The sequence below is a fragment of the Neophocaena asiaeorientalis genome, unplaced genomic scaffold (assembly GCF_003031525.2).
Source record: "Neophocaena asiaeorientalis asiaeorientalis breed wild unplaced genomic scaffold, Neophocaena_asiaeorientalis_V1.1 scaffold471, whole genome shotgun sequence".
NCBI lineage: Eukaryota > Metazoa > Chordata > Mammalia > Artiodactyla > Phocoenidae > Neophocaena > Neophocaena asiaeorientalis.
In genome coordinates this window covers 186494-203459 of record NW_020173949.1, presented here as the reverse complement: position 1 = coordinate 203459, position 16966 = coordinate 186494, and the positions used below count along the sequence as shown (strand labels likewise).

General features: G+C 37.8%; 1 pseudogene; it reads right to left on the bottom strand.

Annotated features, from left to right (window-relative positions):
- Nucleotides 1–338: 338 nt before the first annotated feature.
- Nucleotides 339–2512, bottom strand: LOC112404745 (zinc finger protein 304-like; annotated as a pseudogene).
- Between the last annotated feature and the right edge of the window lie 14454 nt (nucleotides 2513–16966).

The following is a 16966-nucleotide window of genomic DNA, read 5'->3' as shown; positions in this document are numbered from 1 at the left end:
TAGAGCTGTTCAGGTGTATGACATTCAACTTCAAGTTGTTGACTCCCTCACAGAGCCTATTTGGTATGATGTATTTTATTTTTATTTATTTATTTATTTTGCAGTACGTGGGCCCATCACTGCTGTGGCCTCTCCCTCTGCGGAGCACAGGCTCTGGACGCGCAGGCTCAGCGGCCATGGCTCACGGGCCCAGCCGCTCTGCGGCACGTGGGATCCTCCTGGACCGGGGCATGAACCCCTGTCCCCCGCATCGGCAGGTGGACTCTCAACCACTGCGCCACCAGGGAAGCCCGGTATGATGTATTTTAACTAAGGAGATAGCTCATTTGCTGCTCTCCTCATCTCATTGGAATGCTTTTCTCAAGTATGAACTTTCTGGTGATGAATGTGGTTAGACTTTCAGTGGAATGCTTTCCTACATTTGATACACTCATAAAATCTATCAGGGCTGTGAACTTTCTGGTGCTTAGTTGGGGCCAGCCTTTGACTGAAGACTTTTCCACATTTGCTGCATTCAAGAGGCCTTTCTCTGGTGTGAACTTTTTGGTGCTGAGTAAGTTGGGTGCTTCAGCTAAAGAATTCTCCACATTTGGTGCACTCATATGGTCTTTCTCCAGTGTGAATTCTCTGGTGTTGAGTGAGGCCAAAGCTCTGGCTAAAAAGTTTCCCACATCAATGCACTTATAAGGCCTTGCTCCAGTGTGAAATCTCTGGTGCTTAATGAGAATAGAGCTTTGGCTAAAATGTTTCCCACATTCAGTACATTCACATCGCCTTTCACCAGTGTGGATTCTCTGATGTTTAATGAGACTGGGACTTTGGTTAAAGAATTTCCCGCATTCACTGCACTCATAAGGCCCTGTGCCGATGTGAATTTGCCAGCATTTAATTAGGTTGGAGTTGGAGGTAAAGAATTTTCCACATTGAATTCATTTATAAGGCCATGATACAGTGTGAATTCTCTGATGTTCACTAAGGCTGGAGCTTTGGCTAAAGAATTCCCACATTCATAACACCCATAAGGCCTTTCTCCAGTGTGAATTTGCTAGTGCCCAACAAGTGTGGGTTTGTTGTTAAAAGCTTTCCCACATTCACTGCACTTATATCGCCTTTCTCCAGTGGGGAATCTCCAGTGCTGGATGTGTTTATAGCTGAAGGTTATCCCACATTCACTGGACTGATAAGGTTTTTCTCTAGTGGGGACTCTCCAGTGCTGAACGTGTTTATAGCTGAAGGTTTTCCCACATTCACTGCATTGATAAGGCTTTTCTCCAGTGGGGACTCTCTGGTGCTGAGCAAGCCTCTATTTGTGACAGTAGGCTTTCCCACATTCACTATACTTGTGCTTTTGTCCATTGTGAAAGGCCTCCACACACTCAGTGTCCTTTTGTGGTGTGACCTGGTGCTGGAGAAGGCCAAGCTACCAGGGAAATCCTTCCCAGCCTCCTGGCACGTGAAAGACTTCTTGGATGCACCTACTGTGCAACTTTTCATAAAGGCCTTATCCACATCTTTAATGAAGAGTTTCTCTGCAATGTGCTGGTACAATTTCACACCTACCCCACACAGTTTCTGGCCAGGGTTTGTTCCCAGGTCCTCACCTACATGCAAACCACTTTTTAAGTACAGGCTACATCTCTCATAGGGATAGGCCTTCTGGGTGGACAGGTCTTCCTTTGAAATATTTATTTGTGGCACTTCTACAGAAACATTCTGCTCAGAAGGTATCTCCTTGTCCTCTGCTTCATGCCAACACCCAGGCAAAAGACACAAGGGTGTGGTGGAGCACACAGAGGAGCAAGGAGTCCACAGCTCTCTCCTCCAGGAATGGTTTTCACCAGGGCCTTGGCTGATGGTGACACATGTGTTGTGTGGAAAGGTGTCTTCAGGCCCAGGAAAATCTGATTGTCACTGAGTAGCTGGTGTTCTAGGAATATTTTAAGGATAGGTGCAGACCTCATGACACATTAAGTATAGGCAAATATTGAAGACCACAGCAGAGTAAGGATGGAGAGGACCAAGGAAGAGTGGAAGACAGAGAGGTGAGGGATAATCCTGGGTTGGAAGTCAGAGTAGAAATGACAGAAGGAGCAAAGTATCAAGAATGGAGAAAAAATAGAAATGAGGAAAAATAGAAATGAGGTACACGGTCACTGGCCTTGCCACCAAAACAGTGTTAGGCACAGGACATGTTCCTGATCTGATTTGAATCCAACCATGATATCACATCCTTGCCCTGATGCCCGTCACCAGGGCCAGGCCCACTTTGAGCCCCTCTTGCTGTGCCTGGATACATGGCCACTCTGTCATGTACCCAGGGTTCTCCTCCCAGCTCCAGTTGGACAACATGGGACCTAAAAGATGGAAGTCCCAATGATACAACAAGTGCAAAGGTCTCCAGCATCACATAGTGGTACAGGCGTCTCAGGGTCTCATCAAGAAGCCTCCATTCCTCTTGGAAAAAGTATACAGCCACATCCTCAAAGGTCATAGGGCCCAGTGCAGGCTCCATAAGTGGTTCTGCTGAACGTGGAACCTCAGGCCAGCCTGATGTTCCAAGGCACCCCACCAGTGAACAGATCCAAGTTTACCCCCACTTATTTATTTTTGTTTTTCTTTTCATTACTCTAGGAGGTGGATCCAAAAAGCTATTAATGCAATTTACACCAAAGAAAGTTCTGCCAATGTTTTCCTCTAAGAGTTTTATAGTATCCAGCCTTACATTTAGGTCTTTAATCTATTTTGAGTTTATTTTTGTCTATGGTGCTAGAGAATGTTCTAGTTTCATTCTTTTACAGGTAGCTGTCCAGTTTTCCCAACACCATTTATTGAAGAGACTGTCTTTTCTCTATTGTATAGTCTTGCCTTCTTTGTTCTAGATTAATTGACCATAGTTGTGTGGGCTTATTTCTGGGCTTTCTATCCTGTTCCATTGATCTATATTTTTGTTTTGTTGCCAGTAATGATACTGTTTTCATGACTGTAGCTTTGCAGTATTGTCTGATGTCAGGGAGCCTGATTCCTCCAGCTCCATTTTTCTTTCTCAAGATTGCTTTGGCTCTTCAGGGTCTTTTGTGTTTCCATGCAAATTTAAAAATATTTTTTTCTTGTTCTGTGAAAATGCCATTGATAATTTGATAGGGATTGCATTGAATCTGTAAATTGCTTTGAGTAGTATAGTCATTTTGACAATATTGATTCTTCCTATCCAAGAACATGGTGTATTCTTCCATATGTTTGTATCATCTTCAATTTCTTTCATCAGCATCTTATAGTTTTCAGAGCCCAGGTCTTTTGCCTCTTTAGGTAAGTTTATTCCTAGGTAGGTCTATTCTTTTCGTTGCAATGATAAATGGGGTTGTTTCCTTAAGTTATTTTTCTGATCTTTCATTGTTAGTGTATAGAAATGCAAGCTGTATATTAATTGTGTATCCTGCAACTTTACCTAATTCATTGGTGAGCCCTAGTAGTTTTCTGGTACCATCTTTAGGATTTTCTATGTATAGTACCATGTCACCTGCAAACAGTGACAGTCCTACTTCTTCATTTCCAATATGGATTCCGTTTATTTCTTTTTCTTCTCTGATTACCATGGCTAGGACTTCCAAACCTATGTTGAATAAAAGTGGTAAGAGTGGACATCCTTGTCTTGTTCCTGATCTTAGAGGAAATGCTTTCAGCTTTTCACTGTTGAGTATGATGTTAACTGTGCGTTTGTCATATATGGCCTTTATTATGTTGAGGTAGTTTCCCTCTATGCCCACTTTCTGGAGAGTTTTATCATAAATGTGTGTTGAATTTTGTCAAAAGCTTTTTCTGCATCTATTGAGATGATCATATGGTTTTTAACTTTCAATTAATTAGAGTGGTGTATCACATTTATTGATGTGCATATTTTGTACCATCCTTGCATCCCAGGGATAAATCCCACTTTATCAGGATTTGTGACGTTTCATTGTGTGACTGATTTTGGATTGCTTTTATTTTCTTGAGGATTGCCATCTATATTCATCAGGAATAATGGTCTGTGTTTTTTTCCTTCTAGTCATGTCTTTATCAGGCTTTGGAAGCAGGATAATTCTGACCTCAAAAAAATGAGATTGGTAATGTTTTCTCTCTTCAATATTTTGAAAAAATTTGGAAATATTGGCACTAATTCTTTAAATGCTTGGTAGAATTCATCTGGAAAGCCATCTGGTTCTGGGCTTTTCTTGTTGGGAGTTTTTGAATAGTGATTCATTCTCCTTACTCAGTAATGATCTGGTCATATTTTCTCTTTCATCCTGATTCAGTCTTGGTAGGTTGTAGATTTCTAGGAATTTATGCATTTCTTCTAGGTTATTTATTGGCATGTAATTTCCTATAGTATCTCTTACAATCCTTTGTATTTCTGTGGTATCATTTATAAAGTCTGATTTTTATTTCTGATTTTATTTATTTGAGTCTCTCTCTCTCGTTTAGCTAAAGTTTTGTCCATTTTGCTTATGTTTTCTTTTTTAAAAAAATAAATTTATTTATTTTTATTTTTGGCTGCATTGGGTCTTCATTGCTGCATGTGGGCTTTCTCTAGTTGTGGAAAGCAGGGACTACTCTTCATTGTGGTGCGCAGGCTTCTCTTGTTATGGAGCATGGGCTCTAGGTGCACAGGCTTCAGTAGTGGTGGTACATGGGCTCAGTAGTGGTGGCTTGCAGGCCCTAGAGCACAGGCTCAGTAGTTGTGGTGCACAGGCTTAGTTGCTCTGAGGCATGTGGGATCTTCCCAGACCAGGGCTCGAACCCATGTCCCCTACATTGGCAGGCAGATTCCTAAACACTGCTCCACCAGGGAAGTCCTCTTTTTTTTTTTTAATTTTATTAGTTGGCTGTGTCAGGTCTTAGTTGCAGCATGTGGACTCTTCATTGCAGCATGCTAGCTCCGGAGTGTGTAGGCTCAGTAGCTGTGGCACATGGGCTTATTTGCCCCGTGGCTTGTGTGATCTTAGTTTCTCATCCAGGGATTGAACCCACATCCCCTGCTTGGGAAGGCAGATTCTTAACCACTGGACCACCAGGGTTAGTACTGGTTTAATATATTTGGGTGCTCTGATGTCAGCTGCATAAAATTTACATTTGTTGAATCCTCTTGCTGAATTGACCTTTCAACATTATGTAATGACTTTCTTTGTATCATGTTACATTTTTGTGCTTAAAGTCTATTTTGTCTGCTGTAAGTATAACTATCCCTGCTCACTTTTGGTTTTCATTTTTACAGAATATATTTTTCCATTCCCTCATTTTTAACTTTCATGAAAGCTGAAGAAACCTTTTTAGGTAGAATATAGTTGTTTGTTAAAAAATTCATTCAATCATCTATGTCCTTTAATTGGAAATTTTAATCTATTTATATTTAGAGGATTTATTGATATGGAAGAACTTACTAATGCCAACCTGTCTTTTTTTTTCCAGCTGTTTTGCAGACTTCCTGTTCCTTTCTTTGTCTCTTGATATCTTCCTTTGTGGATTCGTGATTTCCTTTAGTGTTGCATTTGTCTTCCTTCACTTTTTCTCTTGTCTGTCTACCATGAAGCTGATAAAACATGAATGCCTTATAGATATAACAGTCTGTTTTAAGCTGAGAACCATCTAACCATTCACATACTCCTTCCCCAAAACAGTTTAAGATTTGATGTCAAAATTTAAATATTTTTATATTGCTTATCCATTAACCAATTATTGTAAGTATAGTTGTTTTCAATGCTTCTGTCCTTTAACCTTTGTATGAAACAAATGTTTAACAGATCATCATATTACAGTATTGCACTGGAGTATTCCGATTTCACTATATACCTGCCTTACCAATGTGCTTTGTATTTTTATGTTTTAATGTTTCTAGTGTATTTTCATTTTAGTTTGAAGAGCTCCCTTCAGCATTTTAGGTAAAGTAGGTCTAACAGTGATGTATTCCCTTAGATCTTCTTTGTCTGAGAGTCTTTATCTCTCCATTTCTGAAGGACAATTTTCAGGTAAACTATTTTTGGTTAACATTTTTTTTCTTTTAGTACATTGAATATATCATCCCACTGTCCCATAGCCTGCAAAGTTTCTTCTGAGATATATGTTGATAGTCTTATGGGGGCGGCGGGAGAAGTTCCACTGCATGTGATGCTTTTTTCTTGTTGTTTCTTTTAAAATTCTTTCTTTACCTTCAATTTTAGTCAGTTTTATCACAATGCATGTTGGAGAAGATCTCTCTGGATTGAATCTGACTGGGGACTTATGAGCTTCATGAACTTCAATATCCAGATCTCTCTGCAGATATGGAAAGTTCTCAGCCATTATTATATTAAATATACTTTCTTCCCATTTCTTACTCTCATCCATCTGGGACCACAATTATGCATAGATTATTTCTCATAATGGTTTCCTGTAGTTCACATAGGCTTTCTTCACTTTTTTTGTTCTTTCTGTAAACTAACATATAGTATATCATACAAAATGTTCAATGTGTACTTGAATAAAAGTGTGTATTCTGTGTTTTCAGGATAGTTTGCTCTGTATATGTCTTTTAGGTCTAATTGTTTGAAAGTGCTCTTCAAGTTTTCCATTTCTTATTGATCCTCTCTCTGGTTGTTCTCCATATTGTTGAATATGGGGTATTGAAATCTTTTGCTCTAATTGTGAAAATGTCTATTTCTTCCCTCAATTTTGTCAGTGCTTGCCTTGCATAGTTTGGAGCTGAGATTTGGCATGTACATATTTATAATTATTATATCACCTATGTGAAATATTCCTTTTACCTAGATAATGTCCTTATTTTTCTCTTTTTACCAGTTTTAGATTTAATGTCTATTTTGTCTGATATTAATTACTTAATATTAACGTAGCCATGCAGCTCTCTTTTGATTACTATTTGCGTAGGATATTTTTTCCATCCTTTCACTATCAATGTTTGTGTCCTTTGATCTAAAGTGAGTCTTTTGTATACAGTATATAGGTTTAAAAAAAAATCAATTCTGCAAAACTATGCCATTTGATTGAAGGCTTTCATCCACTTATATTTAATGTAATTACTGTTTAAGGAAGAATTTCTTTGCCATTTTGCCACAAATAAAGTAATTATTTGTTTTCTGTATCTCTTATGAGTATTTCTGGCAACTTGTTTTATCTATTTCTACCTTCCTTGTGCTTAGTTAATTTTTTGTAGTCACATGTGTTGACTGCCTTCTAACTCCTTTTGTATGTATTGTACAGATATTTTCTTTGTTTTACCATAAGGGTTACATATAACATCCTAAATTTATAATACTCTGTTTTGAATTGATACAGCATAAATTTTTTTTGATACAGCATAAATTTAATTGCATACAGAAATAATCCTTTACAGTTGCATCTCCCTGAACTTTACGCTATTGATGTCATGAGTTAGATCTTTATATATTCTGTACGCATTAGCACAGTTTTATAATGATGTTCATGTAAATTTCTTTTAAATCTTGTACAAAATAAAAAGTGAAATTACAAAAAAATATAATATTGTTTTTTTATATTTTTCCATGTTTATACCTTTACTGGAGATCTTTACATCTTCATGTGGCTTCAAATTACTCCCTACTGTGCTTTCATTTTAAACTATAGGTGTCCCTTCAGCATTTTTTTAGGAAGGTCTAGTGGTCATGAATTCCTGCAATTTTGTTTAACAGGGAATATATTAATATCTTCCATATTTACAAAGACATTTTTTTCTGGATATAAAATTCTCAGTTGATAAGGTGTTTTGTTTTTTTTTTCTTTCCCTTTCTTTCAACGCTTTCTATAGAGCATCCATTGCCTCTGGCCTCCAAGATTTCTGCTGAGAAATTAGTTGATAATCTTTTCTTTTCTTTTTTTTTTTAATATGGACCATTTTAAAAGTCTTTATTGAGTTTGTTACAATATTGCTTCTATTTTATGTTTATGTTTTTTGTTTTTTGTGTTTTTTTGGCCCCGAGACATGTGGGATCCCAGTTCCCCAACCAGGGATCTAACCCGCACCCCCTGCATTGGAAGGCAAAGTCTCAACCACTTGACCACCAGGAAAGTCCCAAATTGGTTGATAATCTTAATAAGGATACTATGTACATGACACATCACTTTTGTCCTGCTACTTTCAAGATTCTCTCTTTGTTTTTGTCTTTCAACAGTTTAATTTTACTGTATCACAGAGTGGGGTTCTTTCGCTTTACCCTATGAGTTTTTTGAATTTGTAGTTACTTATTTTTTCTCAAATTTAGAAAAGTTTTGGCTTTTATTCTTCAAATAATCTCACTGTTCTTTTCTCTCTTCTTCTGTGCCTCACATAATGCATACATAGGTACACCTGATGGTACCTAATTGGTCCTTGAGTCTCTCTACTTTTGTCTTTCAACTTCTCAGGTGGGATAATATCAAATAACCTGCCTTCAAGTTCCATGATTCTTCTGGCTGCTCAAGTCTACTCTCAAACTCTTTATTTTTATTTTATTTTTATTATTATTATTATTTTTTGTGGTACGCGGGCCTCTCACTGTTGTGGCCTCTCCCGTTGCGGAGCACAGGCTCTGGATGCTCAAGCTCAGCGGCCATGGCTCACGGGCCCAGCCGCTCCATGGCATGTGGGATCTTCCCAGACCAGGGCACGAACCCGTGTCCCCCACATCGGCAGGCGGACTCTCAACCACTGCGCCACCAGGGAAGCCCTATTTTTATTTTATTTTAAAAAAAATTTTTATTTTTCAGCCATGCTGCATGGCATGTGGGATCTTAGTTCCCTGACCAGGGATTGAACCTGGGCCCTCAGCAGTGAAAATGTGAAGTCCTAACCATTGGACTGCCAGGGAATTCCCTCAGATTTTCTTGTGGATTTTCAATTCACTTCTAGAATTTCTGTTTGTTTTTTGTTTTGTAATTTTCATCTCTTTGCTAATATTTTTATTTTGTTTATCATTTTCTTGATTTTCTTCAGTTCTCTTTCTGGGTTTTCCTTTAGCTCTTAGAGCATATTAAAAACAGTTGTTTAACATTTTGTGTAGTAATTTTAATGCCTGTGTTTCTTCAGCAATGGTTTCTCCCACCTTATTTTTTCCCTTTCAATGGTCCATGTTTCCTATTTCTTTGTATTCCTTGAAATTTTTTGTAGAAAATTAGGTGTTTGAAAAAGCAGTCACCTCTTTCATTTTTGAAGACTGACCCTGTGCCTGGAAAGTACTTCCCTAATCAGCTGTATGTGTTTTGATCCTTTTGATTAGCCTGAGAAGAAAGCCTAATTCTCCTCAGGTATTTTTTGGAGGGATATGCATATTATATAGGTTTATGTGTGTTTTCTACACTTCCCTGTATACACACATTTTTTAAAAATATTATTTATTTATTTATTTTGGCTGTGCTGGGTCTTAATTGTGGCATGTGGGCTTCCTATTTGCAGCACACGAACTCTTAGTTGTGGCATGCATGCGGGTTCTAGTTCTCTGACCAGGGATTGAACCCAGACCTCCTGCATTGGGAGCATGGAGTCTTACCCACTGGACCACCAGGGAAGTCCCACACACATGTTTTATTTTTATTCCCTCTCCCCTTTGTTTTTGGCCACACTGCGTGGCATGCAGGATCTTAACTCCTCCACCAGGGACCAGGGGTTGAACCCAGGCCCCCTGCAGTGGAAATGCAGAGTCCTAACCACTGAACTGCAAGGGAATTCCCCCACCCCCCCTTTTTTTTTAACATGCTTGTTTTAAATAACTTAATTTTTAAAATAGTCTCACCCCAGCTTTTCCTTGGATATTTAGATGATTTATTTTATGGGTCCACCTATAATCTATTTCCCCAGAGACTGCAAATCTTAGATATGCAGGTCTTGAAAATTAACCTTAGTAAAGCAGTTTGGCACCTGAATTCACTCTCTTCAGAGAGGATTAATTTCCTCCAGGTACCTCCTGGGTAATGATCAGGATAAAAAAGATATGGGGTTATATGGACCTATTTTGAAATTTAGGTATTCTTTTGATAATTCTAGGTTAGGTTACTCCCTTCTTTTTTTGACACCTCCCTGGGGAGCCCAAATATTATAGTCTTGAGTGGCTGTACAGAGATATTGATGCTTAGGTGACTAAATTCTATATGAGTTTTCTTCCCTGAAGTTTGTCACAATATTCAGACAAAAGTATTATTTTAATTGTTTTCTTTTAGAGAGGGATATCAAATCTGTGATTTGGCTTTACCCTACTTTCTAGCTAATAAGTCTTAGGAAAAAGGGCCCTTGAGAGTAGCTCTGATCAAATTCCAAAGAGAAATAAAAATAAAACATAAATTCTGTAAAAAAACAAAAGAGATTTTTTTAAAGTTTATTTTATCTTCATTTTTGAAAGTTTTTGTTGTCTTTTCCCCAAAGTTGGCATTTATTTTTTCTTTTTAGCCTTTTTCTTTTCTTGCACTGTTTCTGACAATCTTTATCTTGACTTTTTTTTTAAGTTGACAGTCATTGTATGATCCTATCATGGAGCAGTTCTGCTCCAAATATGAAAATGATATACACCCATTCATAGGGGAATCAAGTATACCATGGAAAGTCTGAGTAATCTTAACTTTGAGAAATATTTAACAAATATTTTTTTGGAGTTAATAAACATTTAATTATATGTCTACCCATAGTGTAACATTGTGTCAACTTCCTTAATTGTTGAGTTCCTTAATTGAGTGGTCAAATGTCTTGACGTTTAAAGATGACAGAGACTAGTTTTCTTTCACTTCCTAAAAAGTTCCCAAACATATATGACTGCTAAGAAATCATAGACATTATACACCAAATATTTATTACAGCTAAATAATTTCAAAAGCAAAATTATAAAAGCTCTTTCAAAATTTGGAACAAAATAGATTAGATTTGATGTGGAATGGGCTGAGTTTTAATATATTTGATGTGTTAAGGAGCAGAACCTCTGAAAGTAAGATTAGGTCCAAGATGATCTTAAAATAGTCCTGCATGTAATGTTGGCATGACCCCATAAGAGCAGGTCACGTTTCAGGCTAGTCAGCCACAGGCAGCATGCACCCCTTGCAAGCAGAATTGGGATCCAGTACATCGAGTGATTGAGTTGAGGCAATGCTGAGTTGACTTCCTTATTTTATTGCATAAAATTTCCACTTCCATGTGGAATCTCATTTTCTGAGTGCCTTCCTTGTCATTTCTGTGCTGGGTCAGTACCTCTCCCAATTCTGAAGATACTTAGTTAAGGGGCTGGGGGAGGAGGAAAGTATTATCGGCTCTTCCTCCCACCTGGGCAATATACTGAAATTCACAGGATTTGCTCGTTGGAGAGAATCTACCTGGGCAAACACCTACTGTGTGCCTGACACTGGACTAGTCACCCTAGTCCAAGGTGGTATGAGACCATCTGTTCTTTTTTTTTTAACATCTTTATTTGAGTATAATTGCTTTACAGTGTTGTGTTAGTTTCTGCTTTATAACAAAGTAAGTCAGCTATATGTATATATATATCCCCATATCCTCTCCCTCTTGTGTCTCCCTCCCACCATCCCTATCCCACCACTCTAGGTGGTCAAAAACACCAAGTTGATCTGCCTATTCTATGTGGCTGCTTCCCACTAGCTATCTATTTTACATTTGGTAGTGTATATATGTCAATGCTACTATCTCACTTCATCCCAGCTTCCCCTTCCCCCTCCCCGTGTCCTCAAGTCCCTCCTCTATGTCTATGTCTTTATTCCTGCCCCATGCCCGGTTCATCAGAACCTTTTTTTTATTTTTTAGCTTCCATATATATGTGTTAGCATACGGTATTTGTTTTTCTCTTTCTGACTTACTTCACTCTGTATGACAGACTCTAGGGCCATCCACCTCACTACAAATAACTCAATTTCGTTTCTTTTTATGACTAATATTGCATTGTATATATGTGCCACATCTTCATCCATTCATTTGTCGATAGACCCTTAGGTTGCTTCCATGTCCTGGCTTTTCTAAATAGAACTGCAATGAACATTGTGGTACATGACTTGTTTTTTGTTTTTAATTAAAAAAAATTTTTTTTAATTAATTAATTTATTTTTGGCTGTGTTGGTTCTTTGTTGCTGCACACAGGCTTTTTCTAGTTGTGGTGAGCAGGGGCTACTCTTCATTACGGTGCATGGGCTTCTCATTGTGGTGGCTTCTCTTGTTGCGGAGCCTGGGCTCTAGGCACATGGGCTTCAGTAGTTGTGGTTTGTGGGCTCTAGAACGCATGCTCAGTAGTTGTGGCTCAAAGGCTTAGTTGCTCTGTGGCATGTGGGATATTCCCAGAGCAGGGATCAAACCTTTGTCCCCTGCATTGGCAGGCAGATCCTTATCCACTGCGCAACAAGGGAAGCCCACGTCTTTTTTTTTTTTTTTTTTTTTCCCGTGTCCCCTGCATCGGCAGGCGGACTCTCAACCACTGCGCCACCAGGGAAGCCCCCACGTCTTTTTTTGAATTATGGTTTTCTCAGACTAGATGCCCAGTAGTGGGATTGCTGGGTCATATGGTAGTTCTATTTTCAGTTTTTTAAGGAACCTCCATACCGTTCTCTATAGTGGCTGTATCAATTTACATTTCCACCAACAGTGCAAGAGGGTTCCCTTTTCTCCACACCTTCTGCAGCATTTGCTGTTTGTAGATATTTTGATGATGGCCTTTCTGACTGGTGTTTGGTGATACTTCATTGTGGTTTTGATTTGCATTTCTCTAATGGTTAGTGATGTTGAACATCATTTCATGTGTTCATTGGCCATCTGTATATCTTCTTTGGAGAAATGTCTATTTACATCTTCTGCCCATTTTTTGATTGCATTGTTTGTTTTTTTGATACTGAGCTGCATGAGCTGCTTGTATATTTGGGGATTAATCCTTTGTCAGTTGCTTTGTTTGCAAATATTTTCTCTCATTCTGAGGGTTGTCTTTTCATCTTGTTTATGGTTTCCTTTGCTGTGCAAAAGCGTTTAAGTTTCATTAGGTCCCATTTGTTTATTTTTGTTTTCATTTCCATTTCTATAGAAAGTGGGTCAAAAAGGATCTTGCTGTGATTTATGTCATAGAATGTTCTGCATATGTTTTCCTCTAAGAGTTCTATAGTGTCTGGTGTTACATTTAGGTCTTTAATCCATTATGGGTTTATTTTTGTGTATGCTGTTAGGGAGTGTTCTAATTTCATTCTTTCACGTGCAGCTGTCCTGTTTTCCCAGAACCACTTATTTAACAGGCTGTCTTTTCTCCATTGTTTAGTCTTGCCCCCTTTGTCATAGATAAATTGACTATAGTTGTGTGATTCATTTCCGGGCTTTCTATCCTGTTCCATTGATCTATATTACTGTTCTTGTGCAAGTACCGTACAGTCTTGATTACTGTAGCTTTGTAGTATAGTCTGAAATGAGGGAGACTGATTCCTTCAGCTCTGTTTTTCTTTCTCATGATTGCTTTTGCTTTTTGGGGTCTTTTGTGTTTCCATACAAATTGTGAATTTTTTTGTTCTAGTTCTCTGAAAACTGCCATTAGAGTTTGATAGGGATTGCACTGAAACTGTAGATGGCTTTGGGTAATAGAGTCATTTTCACAAAGTTGATTCTTCCAATCCAAGAACATGGTATATATCTCTATCTGTATCATATTTAGTTTCTTTCATCCATGTCTTATAGTTTTCTGCATACAGGTCTTTTTTCTTCTTAGGTAGGCTTATTCATAGGTATTTCATTATTTTTGTTGCAATGGTCAATGGGACTATTTCCTTAATTTCTTTTTCAGATATTTCATCATTAATGTATAGGAATGCAAGAGATTTCTCTCCATTATTTCTGTATCCCGCTACTTTACCAAATTCACTGATTACCTCTAGTAGTTTTCTGGCAGCATCTTTAGGATTCTCTATGTATAGTATCATTTAATCTGTAAACAGTGACAGTTTTACTTCTTCTTTTCTGATTTGGATTCTTTTTATTTCTTTTTCTTCTCTGATTGCTGTGGATAGGACTTCCAAAACTATATTGAATAGTAGTGGTGGAAGTGAGCAACCTTGTCTTGTTCCTGATCTCAGAGGAAATGATTTCAGCTTTTCACCATTGAGAATGATGTTGGCTGTGGGTTTCTCATATGTGGCCTTTATTACATTGAGGTAGCTTTCCTCTATGTCTACTTTCTGGAGAGTTTATATCATAAATGGGTATTGAATTTTGTCAAAAGCATTTTGTGCATCTATTGAGATTATCATATGGTTTTTTGTTTGCTTTCATTTTTGTTTTTTGAGGTACGCGGGCCTCTCACTGTTGTGGCCTCTCCCGTTGTGGAGCACAGGCTCTGGACGCACAGGCTCAGCAGCCATGGCACACGGGCCCAGCCACTTCATGGCATGTGGGATCTTCCCGGACTGGAGCACGAACCCGTGTCCTCTGCATCAGCAGGCGGACTCTCAACCACTGCGCCACCAGGGAAGCCCTATCATATGGTTTTTATCCTTCAATTTGTTAATATGGTGTACCACATTGATGGATTTGTGTATATTGAAGAATCCTTGCATTCCTGAGATAAACCCCACTTGATCATGGTATATGATCCTTTTAATGTGTTGTTGGATTCTGTGCTAGTATTTCGTTGAGGATTTTTGCATCTATATTCGTCAGTGATATTGGCCTGTAGTTTTCTTTTTTTGTGACATCTTTGTTTGGTTTTGGTATCAGGATGATGGTAGCCTTGTAGAATGAGTTTGGGAGTGTTCCTCCCTCTGCTATATTTTGGAAGAGTTTGAGAAGGATAGGTGTTAGCTCTTCTCTAAATGTTTGATAGAATTCGCCTGTGAAAGCCATCTGGTCCTGGGCTTTTGTTTTTTGGAAGATTCTTAATCACAGTCTCAATTTCAGTGCTTGTGATTGGTCTGTTTATATTTTCTATTTCTTCCTGGTTCAGTCTCGGAAGGTTGTGCCTTTCTAAGAATTTGTCCATTTCTTCCAGGTTGTCCATTTTATTGGCATAGAGTTGCTTTTAGTAATCTCTCATGATCCTTTGTATTTCTGCAGTGTCAGTTGTTACTTCTTTTCATTTCTAATTCTGTTGATTCGAGTCTTCTCCCGTTTTTTCTTGATGAGTCTGGCTAAAGGTTTATCAATTTTGTTTATCTTCTCAAAGAACCAGCTTTTAGTTTTATTGATCTTTGCTATTGTTTTCTTTGTTTCTATTTCATTTATTTCTGCTCTGATGTTTATGATTTCTTTCCTTCTACTGACTTTAGGGTTGTTTGTTCTTTCTCTAGTTCCTTAAGGTGTAAGGTTAGTTTGTTTATTTGAGATGTTTCTTGTTTCTTGAGGTAGGATTTTATTGCTATAAACTTCCCTCTTAGAACTGCTTTTGCTGCATCCCATAGGTTTTGGGTTGTGTTTTCATTGTCATTTGTTTCTAAGTATTTTTTGACTTCTTTGATTTCATCAGTGATCTCTTGGTTATTTACTAGTGTATTTAGCTTCCGTGTGTTTGTGTTTTTACAGTTTTTTTTTTCTCTAATTGATATCTAGTCTCATAGCTTTGTGGTCGGAAAAGATACTTGATATGATTTCAATTTTCTTAAATTTACCAAGGCTTGATTTGTGACCCAAGATATTACCTATCCTGGAGAATGTTCCATGAGCACTTGAGAAGAAAGTGTATTCTGTTGTTTTTGGATGGAATGTCCTATAAATATCAGTTAAGTCCATCTTGTCTATGTGTTATTTAAAGCTTGTGTTTCCTTATTTATTTTTATTTTGGATGATCTGTCCATTGGTGAAAGTGAGGTGTTAAAGTCCCCTACTATTATCATGTTACAGTCAATTTACCCTTTAAAGGCTGTTAGTATTTGCCTTATATATTGAGGTGTTCTTATGTTAGGTGCATATATATTCACAATTGTTATATTTTCTTGGATTGATCCCTTGATCATTATGCACTGTCCTTCCTTGTCTCTTGTTACAGTCTTTACTTTAAAGTATATTTTGTCTTGTATGTGTATTGCTACTCCAGCTTTCTCTTGATTTCCAGTTGCATGAAATATCTTTTTCCATACTCTGATTTTCAGTCTGTATGTGTCCCTACGTCTGAAGTGGGTCTCTTGTAGACAGCATATATACAGGTCTTGTTTTTCTATCCATTCAGCCCGTCTAAGTGTTTTGGTTGGAGTATTTAATCTATTTACATTTAAGGTAATTATCGATATGTGTGTTCCTACCACCATCTTCTTAATTGTTTTGGGTTTGTTTTTGTAGGTCTTTTCTTTCTCTTGTGTTTCCTGCCTAGAGAAGTTCCTTTAGCATTTGTTGTAAAGCTGGTTTGGTGGTGCTGAATTCTCTTAGCTTTTGCTTGTCTGTAAAGCTTTTGTTTTCTCCAGCAAATCTGAATGAGATCCTTGCTGGATAGAGTAATCTTGGTTGTAATTTTTTCCCTTTCATTACTTTAAATATGTCCTGCCACTCCCTTCTGGCTTGCAGAGTTTCTGCCAAAAGATCAGCTGTTAACCTTATGGGGATTCCCTTGTATGTTATTTGTTGCTTTTCCCTTGCTGTTTTTAATATTTTTTCTTTGAATTTAATTTTTGTTAGTTTGATTAATACGTGTCTCAGCATGTTTCTCCTTGGGTTTATCCTGTATGGGACTCTCTGCACTTCCTCGACTTGATTGATTATTTCCTTTCCTATGTTAGGGAAGTTTTCAACTATAATCTCTTCAAATATTTTCTTCTGAAAAATTTTTTTTCTTTTTCTCTTCTTTTTCTGGGACCCTTATAATTCGAACATAGGTCTGTTTAATGTTGTCCCAGAGCTCTCTGAGACTGTCTGCAATTCTTTTTATTCTTTTATTTTATTCTGCTCTGTGACAGATATTTCTATTATTTTATCTTCCAGGTCACTTATCCGTTCTTCTGCCTCAGTTATTCTGCTATTGATTCCTTCTGGAGAATTTTAAATTTCATTTATTGTGTTATTCAT